At 34.1% G+C, this 18,290-nt stretch overlaps 1 non-coding gene across 1 annotated transcript; it reads left to right on the top strand.

Annotated features, from left to right (window-relative positions):
* The first annotated feature begins 6,551 nt into the window (after positions 1-6,551).
* Positions 6,552-6,660, top strand: LOC115303134. Its single transcript, XR_003913844.1, has one exon. It is a non-coding gene; the product is annotated as a U6 spliceosomal RNA (small nuclear RNA).
* Positions 6,661-18,290: the final 11,630 nt, after the last annotated feature.

The following is an 18,290-nucleotide window of genomic DNA, read 5'->3' as shown; positions in this document are numbered from 1 at the left end:
GATAGACTATTTCATCTATCTATGCCTGGCTGGCTCAGTAGGTAGAGCATGCAACTCTTGATCTCAGGTTTGTGAGTTTAAGTCCCATGTTGGGTGTAGAGATGACTTAAAAATACAAAAGCTTAAGTGTACTAACATGTAAATAGCTCACTTTCATAAAAATAATTTAAAAACTGTGTTCCGTCATAACTGAAGATATGTAAGTTCTTTCACATATTGTGCCTTCAAGTGCATAAATGACCCAACAATCAAATTCTCTACCATGAGAATTATATGATTAGTCATTAAGAATATTATCTGAGAATATCTTGTGTCCCACATTCTAATATATAATTGACCTCTTTGCATGTCTCTAATGCATGGAAAACATCTCTTCATAACAATAATTCTGGTAAAATATAAAATTATGAAGTGATTTCTGACATATTGGGAAAATATGAATTATGCCATGTATTTAGTGTTGTGGACCTTCAAATATATTTTCCATGTGTTTTTAAAGAAAGGTTTTAGGTTTTGATATTATTTGTGTACTACCAAACAACAAAGACTATGTCTTCCCAAGCTTGACTTTTCCTGTGCGCTCTGTAGAATAATTTTTCTGAGTATACACCTGTCAAATTATATTAGTGCTATATTCCTGTTTAGTAGAATAGCTGAACTACACAAATTCTTTTCTATCTCTGTTAGGTAATTTAGTTTCATGTGATTAGTTGTGACCACTAATTGTTTCACAAACTTTCTCAACTTTCATTTAAAAATAATGTCAAATTTTCAAAAGGGGCACCAATAGTACAAATAATTCACAGATGCCATCTATCCAGCTTTCAAAAATGGTAACATTTTTAAGTAACTGCAGTTTTATAATAACTCAAAGTAGGAAATTAACAATGACATAGTACTATCCAGTAATCAGTAGAACTGCACAAAGTTTACCAATTGTCCAATGAATGTGTTCTTTTCTGTCTCAATATTGAGTCCATAATCCCACATTGCAATCCATCATGTCTCCTTAATCTCCTCCAAATTGGGATGGTCCTTTGTCTTTCATGACTTTATCATTTTGAAGAGGATTGGACATTTGCTTTGTAGAATGTATCTCATTTTGGGCTTGTATGATGTTTCCTCATGATCAAATTCAAGTTTGTATTTTTGGTAAAGGATCAAAAATGCATTATGTCTTTTTGGCTGCAACATATCAGGAAGTACATCTTGCTGATATGTCTCATTACTAGTTTTTGTTCATTTTAATCACTTTGGGATGCTTGCCTGGGTTGCTCATTCAGTTAAGTGACCCTCTTTTGGTTTTGGCTCAGGTCATGATCTCATGGTTCATGGGTTCAAGCCCTGCATGGAGTTCTATGCTGACAGTGTAGAGCCTGCTTGGAATTGTCTCTCTCTCCTTAACTTTCTGCCTCTCTCTCTCAAAATAAATAAATAAAAATTTAAAACATTAATCACCTTGAAGTTTGGCTACAAGGGACCAAATTTGAGATCACTCTTTTTTTATTGAAATTAGACCAACTTCAGTTCCCAATTTCACATTCAAACTTTAATTTTGGAAACAGTTGTTGTTGAGATAAGGGTGTATTAGTTTTAGTTGGAAACAAGATTGTTATTGTCTTTTGAATTCCATAATTTAGTCTCTGGAAACCAAAACATCGGTCTAAAGTTTTTGTGTAACTTAAAGGAATCAGTATATGCAAGTTTGGTCTCTCTCATTAGTCTCCTTCCCTATCTCGGCCAAAACCCACAAAGATAACAGGACTCTGCTATCCACTGTCTATTCTTTCATAGAAATGGAGCAAAATGTATCACATATCCCTGCCAAAAAACTTTTACTTATACTTGCAATCCATTTTCAATCCTTTAGTATAATAGTCAACTAGATATCTTTTTTTCTTAGGGAATGATTCGCTGACCTCCCTTCCCTTTTATCATTAAAGGATATTATAAGGTCAGTGTACATAAGTAAAAATAAGACCAACAGCCCAGTTCTTAGTGGCAGGAAATCAGGAGAGATAAAAATTTTAAAAAAGTACCAGAGTCACAGGAAAAATACCAAGAGATTTTAACTGTATATGTCTTTGTGTGAGAAAGATTAGTGAAACAAGATTCATCCCTCTCCAGATCAGAAATCTACTTGGAAATGGGAACAAAGGCCAATATCATGCAAATGAAAGAGCCAAATGTGGAAGAAAGGCCAACAGGATGCAAATGTTAAAGAGATATATATGGAAATGCATACGAAATTAAACTCTCCAGGTCCATCATCATATAAAAGTTGTGCTACCAAGATTGCTAGCAGGTTCGTATCCTGCTTAAGTGAACCTAAACAGAATTAATGAGATTATTTTAGTAAGACTATCTGACCTGTCTATCCATCTAATCACTAAAAGCAAATAATGGTCTTGCTATGTGATGATGCAAGCACTGTGTATTATCAAGTCAGTAAGTATTAAACATGCTTGGTCTTCATTTGAGGTTCAGTGTGTTCATAGACTCAAACAGGACTTATCCCTGATGAAACATAATAAATATGCAATTTGGAACATGAAAGCACAACTATTTATAGTTCCTTTATCTTGGAAAAGCCTATGAAATCGGAAGAGAATGATCTCTTTTTTAGTAGCTCTAGGATTCAGATAATTTAGGTGGGAGCCTTCGCCTCACCACTACTGTAGAGAACAGAGCTGGTCACTCATTTCCAACATCTGGTCCCGGTGGAGAAGCAGTTGATATCCTTACATTCCTCAGCATGCAGATCGCTGGGTGACAGAATGACAGTGTTTGAGTCCAAATGCTCTAGATTATCTAGAGATCTCAGCTGTTTTCAGTGTTCTTTTTTAAGCTCAATCAATCTTAGCTTTTTACATCAACATCAGCAGCAAATGTTCACTTGACAAAAGACATTCATAACTACTCTATAGTCCATCTTTCTTGACAACACCATTCAATTATTAACCTGTCTTTTCTGAAAATGATGCCATAGAATTAAATTCATGAGCTGCTTTTCCTGCTGCATTTTTTTTGTTCTGAAATAACAAAACAACCTCTGTAGTTATTTAATACTTCCAAAAAGGAGAACATTTCTTAGCTACTTCATGATTAACTATTGGAATGTGTAAGCCTAGGAATTTAGCAGGTCTGCAAAACCTGAACACCTTCTAAATCTGACTTCCATTTGAAAAATTAGAGGACCATTTAAATGTTGCTTAAGAGATCAAACTGAATACCAAGGAGAAGTAAATAGATCCAATGAAAGGAAATTCTGTGGCTGGCTGCTTGGGTTTGTTCTGTGTAAAACACACCTTTTTTATTTAAATTAGACAAATGGCAGGGTTTCCTGCCTAATGAGACTGCTTGGACTGTGGTTTGGAAGTGTCACCTCCATTCTTTATCAGATAATCATAATTAGGCTGAATAACCAACCAGGGAAGTGGGAAGCAAGTCAAAAAGTATACTGAATGGAAACCAAAAAGACCTCCAACAAGCAGACCACCAGGAGGCAATCAGAAGGAAACATCTACAGAGCAAACACAGCCCTGGAAAAGTTGCTGGGCACCAATGATGTGACTGTTGAATTATGGTTCATAGCAAGCTAGAATCTTGATCTTCCAGATTGCCTCCCCAGTTATTTTTTTAATTGGGTCCACTCTCTCAATACAGCCCCCAAATACTTATGCGTTTCTTTCTCTTTTACTGTGCATCAAAACAGTCCATAATAAATTTAAATTGCCTTAGTCCTTATACTTGCTTGTGGTGTTTTTCTGCTCCCATTTTAGAAGTCTTTCAACAACAATGGAATTTTTCTGCCCTGAATACATATATAGAAATCTTCTGAATCCCTAAATGTACCTTTTTGGATGCATTGTAGAATCCGTATCAGCCAGTAATAATTGCTATAAGGCCCATGTAAAATTTAGTTTTTACAGAGTTTCAAGATGGCTAAATGTCTTTTTCTTACAGGAAGATTCCTGAGGGAAATTTCTAGGCCAAACCAAGACCAAGACCTGAACTTCTATTAAATACAAAAGTTATGGTAGTTACCATAGGAATAGATGAGGTCAAAGCCAGGTTATTTTTCAAAATGGTGGAAAGACAGAAATAAGAGAATCATGTAATTAATTTGAAGGAAGCATAGAGTAGATTTTAGAAGCCTGGTGGTTCAAGAAAATGGAAAGTAACAAATAGATTCCAGATTAGTGACTATCAGACATTGGAATGATAACACGTATATATTACTAGACCTCATTCTCCATGAATCCTGATTCAGTAAGTCAAAGGTGGGGCATAAAAGGCTGCACTTTTTAGGTGTACAGATGATTCCGATTCACTTTCTCATCATCAAGAACACTTTTGAGGAACCCTGTTTGAACTGATTAAACTCTTTTTGTCCAAGGCACATAAACTCATCTCAAATTTATTTAAGCAAAATCTTTTGCCTCAAATTTATTTAAGCAAAAGAAGTAGGAATGTATTGATTCAAGTGGTCGAAATGTTCAAGAGCAGATCTTTAAGGTTAAGATGAAGGTGGGCCCAGGTGCTGAAAGGAAATCATCTGGAAACTTTTTGTGTGTTCTGGCTTTGCTTTTATACTTGCTGGCTTCATTTTCAGGGAGGCTTTGACTGGGAATGGTATTAATGTGGTACTAACAAATTTGGCTTCAATATCCTAGCTTAGCAAACCTATTAGAAAGAAGACTTCTATTTAAATTAGTTTAACAAATTTACTTTGGTTTAATTATATTGAATTAATTTATTGAATTAATTAAATTAATCTATGGACTTAATGTGGTCTACTGAAATAAGTACAGTGGACAGGAGAATGGAACATGCTAATTAACTACCTTTGTCTTCTCTCTTGGGTTTTGGGATGGGGTTTTAACACACAAACCAAATGGATTAAACATGAGTGAGGGTTAGAATGAGAGATTGGATTCCCAAAAGGAAACCTAGATCTTACTCTCAGAAGAGTAAATGAATGCCGAGAAAGAATAAACCACATTACGTCCACTACACATGCATTCAGATAAAACAAACAGACCTCAGAAACTGAATTCAGTGAATCTGGGTAATGATCAGTAACTTAGTGAAGAAAGTTAGTTTGCTTCTAGTCTTTTATTCTAGAGTCAGGAGGTGTTTTCTTTAGACAGAATGTGTACTCTTTACTTTGAAGAAACACAAGTGTCTAGGAGTATGTTCAGCAAATAATGGAAAAGCTGAATTAATAGAAAGAGCAAAGTTCTTTGAGGGATTTTGATGGATGAGTGTAGAACTCTGAATGCAAAGCCTTCAGTAACTGACTATGAAAGAACTTACTTATAGAAAATGATCCCTTAAGCTAATTTACCTCTAACCAGAAACTCTGAGAAAGTTCAAAGGTTTATTATTGTGTGTTGGTTCCAAAACAGATTTAACATCAATATAGTGTTCAGGACAATTAGGAGAAGATATATCTATTATGTTTGATAAATAGAAAAGACCATAATGATCTATGGTCAAAAAGTCATATGTTGATGTGAAAGATAATACGTACATTGTTGGTTTGTTTAGTAGCTGTCAATTTAAGGTCATTGACATTCAGCACCTGTAGCATGGTGTTAAACTATATATATACATATATATAGTTTATAGTATATATATATACATATATATACATATATATACACACACACACATATATATAGTTTATAGTATATATATATACACACATAATACATATAAACATTTATAAGCATATAAACTATATATATATAATTTTAAAAATTTCAGTAAAATTAGTATAACTTAAAATTTACCATTTTAAGCATTTTAAGTGTACGGTTTAGTGGCATCAAGTACATGCACATTGTTGTACAACTATTATCACTATCTACAAAGCTTTTTCATCATCACAAACTATAATTCTGTGTCCACCAACAATAACTCATTTTAAATTTTTTTAAATATTTATTTATTTTTGAGAGAGACAGAGAGACAGAGAGACAGAGAGTCAGAGTGTGAGTCAGGGAGGGTCAGAGAGAGAGGGAGACCCAGAATCCAAGGCTGGCTCCATGCTCTGAGCTGTCAGCATGGGGCTAGAACTCATGAACTGTGAAATCATGACCTGAGCTAAAGTCAGATGCCCAACTGACTGAGCCACCTAGGCTCCCCTCCACCAACAATAACAATTTATTCCTCCCTGGTAGCCATTTGTAACCACTGCTCTGTCTCTAAATTTCTGTCTCTAAAAAGTTAACTACTTAGATACTGCAGCTAAGTTGAATCATATAATATTTTCTTTTAATATTTTTTAATTTAAAAATATTTATTTTATTTATTTTGAGAGAGAGGAGAAAGAGAGAGGTCACACATCAGGGCAGCAGCAGAGAGAAAGGGAGATACAGAATCTGAAGCAGGTTCCAGGCTCCAAGTTGTCAGCACAGAGCCCCATGTGGGGCTTGAACTCATGAACAGTGAGATTATGACCTGAAGTTAGACACTTAATCGACTGAGCCACTCACACACCCCAGTATTTGTCTTTTTGTGGCTGACTTATTTCACTTAGCATAATGTCTTCAAGGTTCAGCCAAGTATAGGAAAAAAAAAAGACACAGAGAAGATTATCATGGCCCCACACACAAGGATGACATGCAAATTTGTGAAGCATTCCTTTATTTATTTATTTATTTATTTATTATTTTTTATTTTTTAATTTATTTTTGAGAGAGAGAGAGAGAGAGAGAGCGATAGCATAAGAGAATAAGTGGGGACTGGGAAAGAATCCCAAGCAGGTTCTGTGCCTGACGTGGGGCTCAAACTCATGTACCATGATCATGATGTCAGTCAGTTAGATGCTCAACCGACTGTGCTTTTAGTATTCCATTATTTCAAAACAAAATGAAACGAAAAACAAGTGAGATCAGTGTAGGTGGAAAGCCCAACTATGCTGTGTTTTACATTGTTGCTCCAGTGTTTTTCATCGTGTGTGATGCCTATAGTATTGAAATAAGTGTAGGTGGCATCTGGACAAACGTACTATTTTCAAGTTTATATACACTTTTGTGTATTGTGAAAACATGTGGCCAATGCATGAAACAGGAGACAACTTTAGATAAGGTCAGTCAACCTTGCTACAAAAAAAAAAAGTGAGTCTGAAATATAAAAATTTTTTAAAAAGTAGTAAGTGGATATGGCAAAAACTGTAAAATCTGAAGGTAAGAACTGAAATTTTGGTAATATATCATGTTTTTAGGAAGAAATAGTGGAAAATAAACCTATTACCAGGAAGAGAGGTAGTCAATTAAGTTTGCATTTGTATGCATAGAAATGACAGAATAAGAGGTCATAACACATTACAAAGAATTAATATAGTACTTATTAAATGCAAGTGCTTATAAGAGGTGGATAAAAAGGGAGAATTTGACTGGAGTTTGAACCAAGACTTGAAAGAAGAGATAAAAAGAAATTTTGCTTCGTTGTTCCAGTGCTGATGTCAGATTCTCATTCTGCCAAATTTAGCTTATAGTGAATGAAGAGATTTTCACACTGAGTCCTTTTAGCAGATGCACCTGGTTTTCTCGTTGATTGTCAATCCCAAATCCCAAATGTTACACTGAATGTGTTAACACTACATTGGTCAGACCTACAGAAAATTTGTTAGTTCTTAGCAGAGAATTATTGTTATTTTCTCTTTCAAACCTGTTTTTACATGATACCTGAATCCCTAGAGGTGAATTGTAAAACTCTGCTCAAAATACTCGATCTTTTCTGTATAGAATATTAAGTATATAGGTAATAGACAGGTTCTCATAGATTATCTACAAAAGTAACTCACGAATCAAATAAGGCTGTTTTTTTTGATATTTTGATATTTGTCCATTTTATATAACTTATACATAAGAAAACTTGCTTATTTCATATCATTATTTTTTTCTGTTAAAAGCAAGAATCAGGGGCGCCTGAGTGGCTCAGTCTGTTTAGAGTCCTGCTTCGGCTCAGGTCATGATTTCATGGTTTGTGGGTTCGAGGCCCACGTCTGGCTCTGTGCTGACCACTAGCTCAGAGTCTGGAGCCTGTTTTGAATTCTGTGTCTCCCTCTCTCTCTGACCCTCCCCTGCTCGCGCTATCTCTGTCTCTCAAAAATAAGTAATAAAAATTTTTTTTTGAAAAGCAAGAGATAATGGAGAAGGGCCCTTGTCGGGAAGAGCACTGGGTGTTATATGGAAACCAATTTGACAATAAGCTATTTTAAAAAAAAAGCAAGAATCAGCCTTGTAAAGGATGAAAAGTAAAGTATTTCGACAGGAAATGAAGTCATTCATTTTTAGGAAAACAATTTTAATATGTCAGTGCTTAATATCAGAAGGCCATATACTCACGATGCTATCATCTTAAAGATCTGAGTTGAGAGCATTGCATAGAAATATTTAAATGTATTTCAGATGCACACTTCTTAATTATCTTCCCATAAAATATAGGGACCAGCAAACTAGAATGCTATGTGGATGAGGACTTCACCTAACACTTTTGGGAACTCTCTGTTCCACTATAGTTTTAGATCCATAGAAAGTGCTTAAAAATTTAATTTTTTTGTGGATGACTGTTAATATATGCTCATTTGACTGAAAGTCATCTAAATTTCTTGAGCTTAAAAATAAATAGTCAAAACCTGTTAAGGAAAAGCTAGCTGCCTTTTAAAAGTTAAAACTTATGTTTTGTAAGCATAAAATTAAAGACAGAAAATTTTAAACATTTTACAGTTTATATCAAATATATAAAAGTATTTGGAGTTTATGGAAAAATATATTAAATCTGAGAATATAGCACTCTTTTTCTGGATTGCTTGGTCTTTTTTCTTTCTCTTTTTCTCTCTCTTACCATAACTCTATCCATCAAAATATATCCTAGATCATTAAGTTTTATTACTCTTCCTAGATTGTGGAGTACTTCTGATTTTTGAACACATTAACTTCATATTTAGGTATTACAAGGTCAAAGCTGATGCTTCTTATAGAAAAACAGGCTAATTTTAGCCATTATTTAATCTCCATTAAAGCCATCACAAATAATTTATTGAATATTTTAAAAGACAAATTCCTTTTCATATGGATCCCCAAGAAAATGTTGGAATCATAGATATGCCCTCTATGATTTTTTATATCCAAAAAGATTTAGTAAGTCTCTTTAAATTTTCAATAGTTAGAATACTATTTTTGTAACATAAAACATGTATGCATATCATCAACATTCTCAGATTCTAGGGCATATGAATTAATATTTTTAAAAAATTGGCATAAAGCAGTTGAAAACACAACTTAAAATATTGATGATAGCATGGGGCACCTCAATGGCTTGGTCAGTTAAGCATTGAACTCTTAGTTTGGCTCAGGTCATGATTTCATGGTTCGTGGGTTCAAGCACTGCGTCAGGCTGCATGATAGTAACATGGAGCCTGCTTGGGAGTCTCTCTCCCTTCCTCTCTTTATGCCCCTCCCATGTATGCTCACGTGCTCTCTCTCTCTCGCACAGTAACTAAAAAGATATTGGTGATAACATTTTAAGAGTGAAAAATATGGGTTAACATTCCCTATTAATCATATTTTTAAGCATACATTATTTAAAGACAGTATCATGCAGCATTTTTCAAATGTATTTCATGAAGACACTATTTTTTGCAAAATAGTTTATGATGAGAGGAATTAGTGGTCCCAAAATTTGAGAAGCATGTTCCCGCAAACCATAATGCACATTAGTATATGAAGGTCTATAAGGCAACAGGATTACTCTAATACGGCTTTAACTTGAACTTAGGTTTCATGATGTCTTTTAGCACACGTAAGGAAAGGCTCTCAAAACTGATGTTTGATAGAATGATAAAAGGAGGCCATAAAATAGTGTTTAAGAGGATACTCTGGGACAAAGATGCGTGGCTTCACACTTGCTACTCAATAATACCTGTCTTATAAAGTAATTATATGAGCATTATACTAATTAATATAAGTAAAGGCTTCACATAGTGAGCAGAATGAACCCTTAGAAATGCTAAGGGGCGTCTCTCTGTCTCTCAAAAATAAATTAAAAAATGCTAAATATTTAACAAAACAATGTTAGCTACTATCATACTTTGGTAAACTACTCCGGGGCTTTGAAGTAACCATGATTGATTCATTTGTTCCCATTTTCTCTCTCATTACATATGTATATGTGTGTGTGTGTGTGTGTGTGTGTGTGAGTGTGTGTGTGTGTGTGTGTATATATATATATACATGTATATAAGGGTGTATATGCATATATGCATATGTATGCATGTACATCTATCTATTCAATCTAATCTATTTTAATAGGTTTTACTTCTTAACATATTAAAAGATAATTTTCGATGGAAAAGCATAACTTAAAATCAGGCTGATCCTGTGGGTTAAGATAATTAGCTTGTTAAAAAAAGTAGTTTACTATATTTTCTTAATATATAAATAAAATCATCTTCTTTCCAGGAAGACTGTGCACTTAGTTGTAGGAGTTAGAGATAGCATTTGCTAAGGACATACCCACCTTTGACACAGCTCTCTCATTTACAGACTATTCCACAGACCTCCTTAAATCTTCTGCTGGGACTTTGAAATTGAATTTCTGCTCAGACATGCATATTATTCTCTTCCATAAGCAGAATACTGGTTTCTGAGAATATTTTCCCAATACTCTGTCTGGTCGCCTGATACACATGGTCTGTTCATATTTTATTCCTAGGTTGGATACTACGCAACATTTATATTAAAATCCATACATTTCATAGCAAATTGAAAGAAAAAAGTCTACATAGCCCATATATTGCTCCTGTATTTCCTCTATTCTCCTAGAATGAGCAAAAATGTAAACTTATTTATGTTTTATATAATTAAAATGATCTTTATTGTTTTGATGTATCATCTGTCTAGTGCATATTGTTAAGAACTAAGAGAGGAATGTATTGACTTATATAATTATACCGGTCAAGCTGTGAAATTTGCTTTAGGTACTTTTGTAGGCAAAGCCTTAAATCAATGGATCTCAGTGGGGGCAGTACCACCCTCTAGGGCACATTTTGAAAATTTATGGAGGTTATTTTTAGTTCTCACAACATTTGGGGGGTAGCCACAACTAAGGTTCCATGAATGGGGACAGGAAGGTTAAGCATCCTGCAATGATCAGGATTGTTCTACAAAAAAATATTATCCATATCCTGCCGAGCCCTTAAATATCTTCCATGCATCCACAATGCATGTTTATACCTAAACCTCTAGACTAAGACTCCATTTTACATACAAATTCAATATAGGCTTTTGGGGACAGTTTGACAGCAAGCTGAATAACCAAGAAACACAAATATAATAGAAACCCAAGAAAAAGTAGTTCTATTTAAACTTTATCAAAAATTGCATATAGTTTTGAATTCTCCATTAAGTGGAATTTCAATCTGGATCATTCTCAATTTGTAGGTGTGGAATATAAATTTGAAATAGAGCATGTCTGAGACTCTTTATTCACAGCCAGATAAAAATATTAAACTTAGTGGAGACAAAAAATACAGGCATCTCATTAAATTTTATTAATAATGGTTGTCTAAAAATAATTCATGCTCCTAACTTTCTATATTTGAGTGTTTCTGTAGCACAATGAAAAGCTTGTGAGGAAACATTGAAAACGATTTATTTTTCATTTTTCTATACTTAGAGTTTACCTGTGAACAACAGGGGGATTAAGGGCACTGACCTTCTCATGCGGTCAAAAATTCATTTGTAGCTTAACTACCAGTAGCCCACTGGTGACGGGAAGCCTTAGCAATATCAGGAGCAGGTGATTAGCACATATTTTGTATGTTTTATATATTGCATTCTTATACGAAAGGAAGCTAGAGAAAAGAAAATGTCATTATGAAAATCATAAGGAAGAGTAAATACATTTGCAGTACTGCGCTGTATTTATTTAAAAAGATATGCATGTATAAGTTCAAATATGTCCTATATTTATTGAAAAAGAAATACACATATAAGTCCAGCTGTATTGAACCCATATAGTTGAAATATGTTGTTCAAGGGTAAATTGTATTTAAAACTTATTTGCGGGGCGCCTGAGTGGCTCAGTAGGTTAAGCACTGACTTCGGCTCAGGTCATGATTTCAGGGTTCATGAGTTCAAGTCTCACCGCGGGTTCTGTGCTGACAGCTCAGAACCTAAAGCCCGCTTCAGATTCTGTGTCTCTGTCTCTCTCTGTCCCTATCCTGCTCATTCTCTGTCTGTCTGTGTCTCTCAAACATAAATTAACATTTACAAAAACAACAACCGTATTTTCAGATGATTCTAGAGATTTGAAACACAATTTTTCTACAGACTTTCAGTCTTGTCCTTTTTCCATGTACATTCAATTTCTCTGATCTTGTAGTGACCAATATGGTCTTTAAGACCCTTTAACATAATAGAAATAGGGGCACCTGGGTGGCTCAATCTTTAAGCATCCAATTCTTGGTTTCGACTCAGGCCATGATCTCACAGTTCTTGAGTTCAAGCTCTGCATCAGGCTCTGCACTTACACCATGAAGCCTGCTTAGGATTCTCCGTCTCCCTCTCTCTGCCCCTCTCCTGCTTGCTCTCTATCTCTCTTCCAAAATAAATAAATAAATTTAATAAAACGTAATAGAAACAAATTATATCCATATATACGGAATACATTTTGTGAAATATATTTTGTGATGCTTTGATCCTGCATTGTACAATGGTATGGAAATCAATTGTTTCAGACATTGGGATCAGAATGCTTGATTTCAAATCCTGAATCTGCTGCTTACTGGCTGTGGCTTCTCGGGTAAGAAACTTAACTTGTCTGTGTCTCAGTTTCCTTAGAAAAATAATGTTTTCAGTCTCACAGGGTAGTTCCTATGAAAATTAAATGAGCTAATACATTAAAAAATCAGAGAAGTGAGCCAGACACACAGAAAGGCATCGATGGAACTAAAGAGTGTTATGTTAAGTGAAACAAGTCAGAGAAAAAAATCCACCATATTATTTTACTGATATATGGAATTTTAGAAACAAAAATAATGAGCAAAGGGAAAGAAAAAAGAGAGGGGGCACCAAGAAACAAACTCTTAACTATAGGGAACAAATTGATGGTAATCTGAGTGGGTGGGGGGTGGCTTACATAGGTGATGGGGATTAAGGAGGGCACTGACTTTAGTTTTTTAAGTTTATATTATTATTTATTTTGAAGGAGGGGGGAGGGACAGAGAGAGGGAAGGAGAGAGAGATTCCCAAGCAGACTTCATGATGTCGGTGCAGAGCCTGACGTGGGGCTCTGTCTCACAAACCATGAGATTATGACCTGAATAGAGATCTAGAGTCAGATGCTTCACTGACTGAGCCACCGAGGTGCTCCAAGGAGGGCCCTTGTGATGATCACCAGGTGTTGCATAGGATCACTGAATCACTATTTGTACCCCTGAAACTAATATTACTGTGTATGTTAACTAACTGCAACTTAAATAAAGTTTTTACAAATTAAATAAAATAAATATAAAAGAATTTAAAAATTAAAAAGAAAGCACTCTACCCATTTGATAAATAAACTATAAAGAACTATTTTCAAATTGCACATATGAATAAGGTCTAAATCACTTGCAAAATTTTGACTTCTCATTTTCTCAATTTTGACCACTTGGTAGTTTTAGTGTTTTATATTTACATGGATTAATGTCATTTTCCTATTTCTCTTATTGCTCACAGAAAAGTCTATTCCATTATTTTTTTATACCCATGCTGGGTTTTATTCTAATGTCCACCTGGGTGTCTGCTTTCATTTTTGGTAAAACTTGTACAGAATTGCTTCTAACAGTCTTACTCCTTCTAATTCTAAACAAACTCATAATAATAAGTGAAATAATCTGATAACTGTGTTATGTGTCTTAGAGCTAGCTTGAGCACTGACAAAGTTAAGTGGAATATTTCATTATAAAGGGCTTTATTGTTATTCTTCCATGCAACGCTTAATGTGTTAGATTAACTTAAGAAAAAGCGTTTCGTGTAATACATGATTTTTCTCCAGGACAGTAAAAGAAACATTACAAAATATTGTTATAAAAAGATTTCAATTAGGTTATAAAGTATTGTGTAAGAATATGAAGAAATTTCTGAGTACTGGTCTTTTAGAATCATATTTGTAGGTAATATGGAGGGATGATATAACTCTTCTCAGAGTTAACTGACTGCCTTACAATCCCACATCTAATACTAAGGAACAAGCAAGAAACCACGTTTCTGTACTTCTAGAAAACTCTGCAAAATTGTACTTGAAGATAATTATCATATTAAGTTTCAATAGGGAATATTTACTGAATGAAAATACAAGGTTAAAGGAGAGTAACCAATCAATCAATATTTGTCTTAAATTAATCCTTATTTTCTCATGTTTTAAGGTGAAACATAATGGTTTTGCAACTTTTCTGATAACTCCTTTTGACTCTATGAAAAATATCAGTGCACTTTGTCTTAGTTAATTCTACTGTCCACTTTGAATCCTGCCTTAGAGAACTTAAGACTTTACACACCTTAAATAATAATTAGAATCATTAATCATTTTTATCTCCAAGTCAGTACAAGATCCATTTATGCAATGTGTTGAGGGAAAAACAAAATCCCAACCCAAAACTCCAAATCACTTTGTCTTCAGGATGAAACGACCTTAAGGATTATTTCCTTTGCTACTTCAACCAAAAGAATGTGGGTCCAAAAGCAGTTTTAGTAAGACCTGAATGAAATTATAAAGCATTTAAAAAACCAATCCTATTCTCCTGAGTTTTAATAATAAAACGAGCCTTGTTCCTGGAAAATATCAGAATTGTGGTCTAGAAATGATGTGCAGTGACTAGCCTACATAATATTTGAGTCTGTGGAATATTAATTTACTGAATGATTGGTTGCTTATTGCAAATTTGGTCGGAAATTTGGCAGTGCTGACTCTGGTACAGTCATTCTCTCTGTTCATTATCTTGTAGGTGCATTGCCTTCTGAAAGGGTCATGAGAGCAATGTGCTATAACTTGGGCTTTCTTGCAGCTGCAGTTCTACCTAATTTGTACTTTGGCACTCGAAAGATTATAATAAATGAAGTGCTGCTTTCAAAGTTTCAGACACACCAATTTTCCCCCATTTGGCAAAGGTGGATTTAATTTGACTTTCATGAGTGCAAAATCTGTCTCCTTAGAAGTTGGTCAAACTATTAATTTTATGGCAGGGACAACTGAGTACAGTAAACCTTTTCACAAAGCCAGACAGCTTAACCTAATTAAAGGGTTGTTTTGACAGGTGGTTTAAAGCAGAATGAATTCTATCAAGAACATTTCAAAAAATGAGTTTGATGAATGTATAGAGTGTGCATGCAGGTGAAAAGGTGATTTGGAAGGCTATGATGACAGGTCTGTGTCCAGAAAGTGGAAGGTATACCTCAAGGTATACCTGTGTATTTAGTTGGCAATTTCTGTCTCTTATCTAGATAGTTTAAGAGATGGAAAACATCAAGTTCATATGAACATCAAAAGATATTGAGAACTGACAGTGGCTACTAAAATAACTGCAAAATAACTTGCTTGTCTTGGAGAATAATTAATCTCTCTTTAAAAAATTACAGGTGCCTTAGGACAGAAATTCTAATTTTGAATTGAGATTTTTCTGATTATTAGCAAAAGTTCTCATGTCTCATTTCTATTGGAGTTTCTGAATCCTTAGACTTGAGATGATCTAGAGATAATGCCATTTGCCAGTCTTATGATGATTTGACCAGTTAGCACACAACTTGTTTTGCAACTTTTTTTTGTCCCTTAAGGCAGGTTTCAATAATGAAAAAAAAAAAAAAACCCAATCTTCCAGATTATGTTTCAACAATGTGGTCTCAAGAGAAGAATTTGTAAACTTTGTTTATATACAGCAGCTTATAGTCTTCTACTTTATATTCAACATAGACTGATTTTTAGAATGCAATTCTTCTTCACTGATTCTCATTTCTCACCCTCTGTTTCTTTTTCCCAACTCTTCAGTAGAAAATGCAATTAAGGTGATACAAGTTTCTGGGTCCCAGAAAGCAAAATGAAACCAAATCAATACAGGTACTCTATAGCCATTTAATAATCATATAAAATATTTATCTAAAATGTGATAATTTCTTTAAAATGTAACACATTGATAATGTTTAGGTTTTCAGAAGGAATAGCCTTCACATATGTCTTGTCAAACTGCCTCTTTGTCTCTCTTATGATGGATAATAATCTCTTACAAATAATTCACGAGAACTTCCATTTTCATTTTTTTTGTACTTAAATTTTTTAAAAACTGAAATCGTTGATAGCTAAAGTGATATTATTGCTGATGACAAGAATAATAACAAAACTTAAAGTACCTTGCTCAAAGTTACCCACCATAAATTAATCTGTAAATTGATAAAATTGAAATCCAATCCAAGTCTTTAAAATTTGAGGCACATTCTCTTAACCATTATGATTCTCCAAAAATTTACTTTGTAAAATTTTGTGTTATGCAAGTTTAAACAATTGAAGATAAAATCCATTCAAAATCCAATGTTTTCTCATTCCAAATGTGTCCCAACTAATACAGATCAAACCTAAATTTTAAAACATTGCCTCTACATAGTTTATCATTATGAGGACAAAGAAATAACATGAAAATACATGCTATATTGAGCTAATACATAGAAAAACTATTGCCAGAACTATGAAAACTTTTGACTGATTTAAGGTAATTGGAATGAGGAAAAAAAGAAAAGCTGAATTAGGTTATGAACTGACTTTGACCTGGCTTTTTGTGAGACAGGTACCACCTCAGAAAATGTACCAAATTCACACTTCTGTCATCATATCAACATGGCCACTGACTCCAGTTCTGGACACCAATAACAACAAGATCCTGGCTTTGGATACTGGTTTGTCCTGCTTACCTGTGCCAAATCTTCCCTGCACACTCAAGAAAATGGTACTAAAATGAAGGGAGCATTATATACAAGATAAAATAGTGGACATGAAACTGGGAGATTTGCACGCATTCTAAAAGTTATAGATCCAATGAATAAAGAGAATTGTTTAGAGCTAAGTCAATCAAAATAAATAATACTTGATAGCAGATAACTTAGAAGTTATATTGAAAAGTTAAGGTGATGGGCACCTGGGTGGCTTAGTTTGTTAAGTGTCTGAGTTCAGGTCATGATCAGTCTGCTGATGGCTCAAAGCCTGGATTTCACTTTAGATTCTGTGTCTACCACTCTCTCAGTCCCTCCCCGACTTGCGCTCTGTCTTTATCTCAAAAATTAAAAACAAAACAAAACCCAAATAATTTAAATTAAGTTGAATAGCTAGAAACATTAGAAAACTAGGTAGTAAAAGTAGGTGAAATAGACAACTTCAGGAAAATAAGGCTTGCCTGGATCCAAATTTTAGAAGAGTGCTTTGTCCATTATCTTTTCTCTATTATTCAGAAAATAGCAACAAAGTCAATATCCTTTTCATGCCCTTGAAATTATGTGGAAATAATATTTTATCATACAATCAAGAGGAATAAAAAGCAAGTACACACACATATACACACACACTCACTACAGCCATATCAGATAAGTGTATTTACAAATATATTTCCCATTCTATATCTCTTTATTGTCTTGATAGGATCCTTTCATATACAACATTTTAAAATTTTTAATTAAATCTAATTTATCTACTTTCTTTTGTTCCACATTCTCTCTCACTGTTTATACAACACACATAACTAGGTCTTTCATAAATGTTCTTTAAAAATGGAAACTGTTGGGGCGCTTGTGTGGCTCAGTTGGTTAAATGTCTAACTTCGGCTGAGGTCATGATTTCGCAGTTCGTGGGTTCGAGCCCTGCATCATCATGTCCTGTGCTGCCAGGTCAGAGCCTGGAGCCTGTTTCAGATTCTGTGTCTCCCTCTCTGTCTACCCCTCCCCAACTCATGCTTGGTCTCTTTCTCAAAAATAAATAAACTATATAAAAAATAAATAAGTAAAAATGGAAACTGCATGAACTTCCCCAAACAGAAATAAGATTTAATTTTTAAATCATAGAAATAAAGGTCAACAATTTCTCATCACCAACTCCAAATTACAAAAAAAGCTATTGAAATAAAAAGTTTTTGTGACTCAGCTGAGAACAAAACTTCTCCTAAATATAATCATAAAGCTAGATGCACTCTTTTTTATCCCACTTGGTGGGAATATTGTCTATCTTACTGCAGAAATATTAATACATTTGATTATGCA

Source organism: Suricata suricatta, chromosome 9 (assembly GCF_006229205.1).
Source record: "Suricata suricatta isolate VVHF042 chromosome 9, meerkat_22Aug2017_6uvM2_HiC, whole genome shotgun sequence".
NCBI classification, from domain to species: Eukaryota; Metazoa; Chordata; class Mammalia; order Carnivora; family Herpestidae; genus Suricata; species Suricata suricatta.
Note: the sequence above shows the minus strand (reverse complement) of the source record. Positions and strands in the feature narration are given on the sequence as shown.